This window comes from Eriocheir sinensis, unplaced genomic scaffold (genome assembly GCF_024679095.1).
Source record: "Eriocheir sinensis breed Jianghai 21 unplaced genomic scaffold, ASM2467909v1 Scaffold67, whole genome shotgun sequence".
Classification (NCBI taxonomy): Eukaryota; Metazoa; Arthropoda; class Malacostraca; order Decapoda; family Varunidae; genus Eriocheir; species Eriocheir sinensis.
This window is the reverse complement of record NW_026112020.1, coordinates 789,269-795,341: the sequence shown is the minus strand read 5'-3', so window position 1 is coordinate 795,341 and position 6,073 is coordinate 789,269.

Below are 6,073 nucleotides of genomic sequence, written 5' to 3'. Positions count from 1 at the left end.
GTACCGAAACTGATTAGCTGAAACAGTTTGTGACAGTTACGTTAGTTGTGGCTGTGGCACTGGTGGGACTAAGGTTGGCAGCGATCAAGTTGACTTACAATAATGAAAACACCGCTAAAAACAGATAAACACAGATTGAGACACATTCACTCGTATCAATCATCGTCTATCTATAAGTCATGCAATATTAAAATAGCTTTCTCTGCGAGTTAGACGTAAACCTCGAATTCATACAATGTCCTGAAAACCTCTTAGACTTTACTGAACACTACAAACAGTGAAAAGCTCTTTAGACTTTAGTTATCGCCACAACAATAAAGCAAAAACAAACGAGGTGATTTGTGTGTCCTGGAAGTGCGGTGTGTGTGTGTATGTGTGTGTGTGTGTGTGTGTGTGTGTGTGTGTGTGTGTGTGTGTGTGTGTGTCAGGCTGCTGGGCACTCTTGTCCCTGGTGACCTGGCCGCAGCTGAGACCCTCGGCAGGAGAGGCACGACTGGGGCTTGTGATTCGTGGCCGCAATTCATGTTGTTTGGGTGGGCTGACCGTCGATACTGTCTCCTCCTCCTCCTCCTCCTCCTCCTCCTGCCCTCCGGTCCCACCCATGCACGAGGACATCTCCCCATCTCCCAGAATTGTTATTTAATTGGTATTTTTGTTCTGTGTGTGTGTGTGTGTGTGTGTGTGTGTATTCCGGGCTTTGTGCAGGCGAGGGTCCTTGCTTGTCGTTCACCGCCGTTCTCACAGCCTTCCCTCCCCGCGGTCCACACTTCCGGGTCTTCGATTACTCCGCCTCGCTGCACTGTTTCAAGAGCTGCGTGCCGGACAGGCTCGCGCCCTCCTTAACGATGAGGTCGGTATTTTCAGACGCTCCCGCCTATCACATCAGCTATTTCCAAAGACCGGAAAGAACATTAATAGCGTTCTGATTAGTGTTTTTTCACGTCCATGGTACAGAAGCTTTGTCAGACTACCACCAAGGTCAAAGAGCTACTCCTGGAAATACCCAAACCACCTATGAAAGCGTTGTCAGAGATGTGTTCTTGGGCCTTGAAAGGTTTAAAAATGTGGTCTTTCATGCTTGTGTTTACAGGGTAATAGAATTCACGTCCATCGCAGACTCAGAGGCTCTAGTGACGGGGATGAACGTGGAGGTGACGTGTGCTCTTGCCTACAGCACATTATTTTTTTACTTTACATTTAACTTCACTGTTGTTTCATCCGTAGTAATGTAAGGCTGATATCGTAACAAATACATTAGTCTGCAGTATGTGTTTATTGTACTGTTTATATTTTTAAGAAGGAAAGCAGTATTCGTTAAACTAGTGGACAGTCAAGGTAATAAGACACCACAGACCCAAATGTTCACGGCGCTGATCAAGCCAACCAATGAAAGCCGTATTGCACACTGCACTAATTTGTCACCCTGGTGTTTAGTCTGTCACCGAGGCAGTAATATTTAGGCCACAACGTTTACCAGATAAATTACGATATTCATTTACCTTGTACAGACCTGTAAACTTATCGAAATATAACATGTAACACGGCCTTTTTTCTTGCTCTTTTTCGATCCCTTGCTGTCCCCTGCCGTAAAAAAAAAAAAAATCACCTTCAGAATCATCTCGGCTACTGACCTCTGGAGAAAGGCCACAAAGAAGACTCGATCAATCATACCTCCGCCGACCATCTGCTCACAAGAGGCATTTCCAGCGGCTGATTTTAGGGAAGCCCTTGAAAATAATCACATATTTTTTAGAACAAAGGAGACAGCTCAAGGGCACAAAAAAGAAACAATAATAAAAGCCCGCTACTCGCTGCTCTAAAAAGAATCCAAAGAAGTGGCCGAAAGAGGGTCAACTTCGGGAGGAGAGGTGTCCTGAGACCTCCTCTTGAAAGAGTTCAAGTCGTAGGCAGGAGGAAATACAGATGAAGGAAGATTGCTCCAGAGTTTACCAGCGTGTTTATGACGTGAGGGGATGAAAGAGTGAAGATGCTGATTAACTCGTGCGTAAAGGGATGTGGACAGTAAAGGGATGAGCTTTAGAGAGTGGTGTAGCGTGACCGTGGGAAGGGGAGGCATGCAGTTAGCAAGTTCAGAAGAGCAGTCAGCGTGAAAATAACGATGGAAGATAGAAAGAGAAGCAACATGGCGGCGGAATTTAAGAGATAGAAGACTATCAGTAAGAGGAGGAGAGGTGATGGACGAAGAGCCTTAGGCTGGATTCACACGAGCCACTTTTTTAGTGGTCAGTACGCCACAAAATAATGATCAAAACAGACATAAGAACATAAGAACGTAAAGAAGTCTGCAAGAGGCCGGTTGGCTATACAAGGCAGCTCCTATACACTCAACATCTCTATGGGTGCATGCACACGGTCCACTTTTTGTGGTCGCCACAAAACAGTGGCGAGTTGTGGCGGCGGAGCCAATTTTCCGACCACGCCACTGTGGCCGGCGATAGATACCGTTGTTTCAAATGGCAGCGTGCACACGAGCCACTATCGGTGGCCACCAATTGCCACCCGCCGCTTTCCCCTCTGTCTTGACACTGACCTTTTGAATTTTAACTGCCAATAATAAAGGCGCGCATAACGTGTTCAGGACATGATGAATAAGCTCTTACATGCTTACAGAATTAAGGTTTCATTTCGTTTACAGTTTTACATATTAATAGATTCTGTGTGGATTAACTACTGAATGTGATAGTTTTATTTACCCGGAAGTAGAAAGTGGAAATGTTATGTAACCGCAAAGACTGCAGAATTAGGTAAAACAGTTACATCTAATGTGACTTTATATTGTTCATGTTCAGCCTTCCATTAAGACTACCGCAAGTCTCTCTTCTACTGGCACACACTTCCTCGTGTTGATGTCCTGCCGTGTTATACGTGGACCAATTACTGTCATAAGACGATCAAAGCTGTCCTGTGACTTCTTGAAGTAGTCAAAAAAATTATCAGGGTGCTCTTTTAGTTCTATAAATGATGTGTGGAATGCAACACGCAGTAATCTTTTATTTCCTAACTATGGAATTGAACCCAGTACTTTCTTCTGCGCTTTTTTTGCAAGAGAGCTGAGACAGCTGCTACCTCTACGAGATCCATAACCCACGTACTGAACTCATTGGTGGCCGCCACTGAGTGGCTCGTTAACACTGTTCAGGGTGCACTATTTTATCATTTTCAATGGGGACCATTTTTTTGGCTACTTAGGCGGCCACTGACCATGTCTCTGTGTGAACCCAGCCTAGATTTTGTCTTTTTCTTACCTGTTTTCTGTTGTTTTGTAGAGGACACGACTGGCTTCAGTATACCTTCCTTTTACAGCGGTAATGAACGTGTTGTTATTTCAGGTCATCTTTGGTTATTACAGTACTTTTTGTCTTTGCTGGCACCACCCCCTCGCCCCTGGACCTCGGGATCTCCAGCACGCCGTGAACGCCCTGGGGAGCCGAGGCGCTCTGCATGCCGGGGACCCCCTCAAGCCCTGAGCCTCGCCAGGGAGACCTTGGGCCCTGACGCTCCCCAGCCCCGCCTGAGGCGAGGAGGGTTGAGCAAGACTTGACTTTCAAACCACCAGACGAGAATATTGTCAATCGAAAACTACCGTGGCGCCGATCACAGAGTTTGTTTGATCCGGATGGCTGAACGTAGGCCGATGAACGATGATCATCCTAAGAATGACCTTGGATGGTTTCGGGGCAGCATCCGTTTGCCTCTTATCCTATTGCTTCCTTTTGCTTATTTTGCATATTCTCTCATTGTAGTAGTAGTAGTACTAGTAGTAGTAGCAGTAGTAGTAGTATTAGTAGTAATAGTAGTAGTAGTAGTAGTAGTAGTAGTAGTAATATTAGTAGATATAGAAGATAGAGAGTGATAGTAGAGTAGAGAGAGATAGAGAGAGAGAGAGAGAGAGAGAGAGAGAGAGAGAGAGAGAGAGAGAGAGAGAGAGAGAGAGAGAGAGAGAGAGAGAGAGAGATTTAGACCCCATGGTCCAGACTAGGTGGTCTGTTCTACATTAATCAGATGGCTCCAAAACATTGCATTTCAACTCTAGTTTTTTTTAAGTTGAAGGAAGTGTCGGTCGAGCTTGTTTTTTAAAGGAGTCAATCGTGGACCACTGAAGGTGGGAGCTTATTCCATTCTCGCACTACAACGCTGGTGAAGAAAAATTTGGTGCAGTCTGAATTTACTTGTCTACATTTGAGTTTTGTGCCATTGTTCCTCGTTCGCAAAGTGTCATCGATCATAAACAATTTTGTTCTGTCTACATTCGTGAAACCATTAAGTATTTTAAAACATTCGATCAGTTTTCCTCGGAGGCGACGTTTCTCAAGAGAGAACATGTTAAGGGTGGAAAGCCTTTCTTCGTAGGATTTGTTGCGCAAGGAAGGGATCATTTTTGTTGCTCGACGCTGAACACCTTCTAGTTTAGCAATGTCCTTTGCATGGTGGGGAGACCAAAACTGTACCGCATATTCCAAGTGGGGTCTGACTAAACTATTGTAGAGCGGAAGTATTACATCTTTATTTTTTAATAAAAAGCTTCTTTTAATGAAGCCCAACATTCTGTTCGCTTTATTTGCTGCATTAATGCATTGATGTGAGAATTTGAGGTTTGACGCGATTTTAATCCCCAGGTCCTTAACGCATTGAACACTTGTGAGTTTAACGCCGCGTATTTCGTTATCGAACTTATTTTTTGTTCCAACTTGAAGGACCTGGCACTTGTCTACGTTAAAGGGCATCTCCCATTTATCCGACCAAGCTGAAATTTTGTGCAAATCCTCTTGGAGGTTTTTGCCTGTCTTCGTCATTGAGAACCGAGCTACCAATCATTGTGTCGTCTGCAATTTTACTAATGCGATTATTGAGTCCAACATCCAAGTCGTTGATGTAAATAATGAAGAGCACTGGGCCAAGAATGAGCCCCGAGGGACGCCACTAGTGACCGGCGCCCACTCTGAGTTAAATCCGTCATTCACAACTCTTTGTTGTCTGTTGCTCAACCAATTGTTGATCCATTGGTTTACTTGACCGTCAATGCCTATTTGCTTTAATTTATAAAGTAATTTATGATGTGGGACTTTATCAAACGCTTTCTGAAATCAAGATAGACTACGTCCACTGATTTGGTTACGTCATAAATTACGTCATAGATTGAGAGATAGAGAGAGATAGAGAGAGAGAGAGAGAGAGAGAGAGAGAGAGAGAGAGAGAGAGAGAGAGAGAGAGAGAGAGAGAGAGAGAGAGAGAGAGAGAGAGAGAGAGAGAGAGTTTATCGACGAGTCTTTAATAATAAATCGAAAAAAGTAATATTAAACTGAGCACCTGTTGGTTCGGATCTCGGTTCAGAGTATCAGTACAGTTTTGTATTCCTACTACAGAAAAGATATAGAAATTGTGGCTTTACCGTTGAACAGGGTCCAACGAAGAGTATAACTTCCCAAAATAGATGATTCCTAGGTTGAGAAATTTGGTCATATGAACAAAAGGCTTAAAGAAGTAAATTTATTCAGCCTATCAAAAACGTAGTAAGAATGTGCGAGTATGTAGATCTAATAGGAAGTTTAATATATGTTCAAAGGATATCATGATAACACGTGAAGATTACTTTACAATTGATCGATCAAATAGAACAAGAAGAAATCACAATTTGAAGATATAGTATAATAAGATTCTTCGTCGCATCGAAGCTAAATATATATTTCTTCTTTCAATCGGAGTTGTTAATGTTTGGAACTCTCTTACCTTGTGATGTCTGTTGATAGTACAACAGCTACGGCCTCTCGAAGAATACCGGGTTAGACAAGTGGCCCCATTTGAATCCAACCAGCAACTAAGATAGTTATCACTCATTGTCGTAATAACGTTAAGTTCTTTCTGAATACTGGTGTCCTGTCTGCTTTTATTGCCCGGTTAGTGGTAGCAGTAATGGTAGTTCTTCCTCTTTCCATATAAAATCTCCTATGCAGTTTTCCAAGGTGCTGCATGGTTCTTTTGATCCTTTCCTGCCAGCTTTGGCTATTGGAGGGATGGGGTGGGAGGAGTTTTCTGCCTTTGCTGTCCATCATCT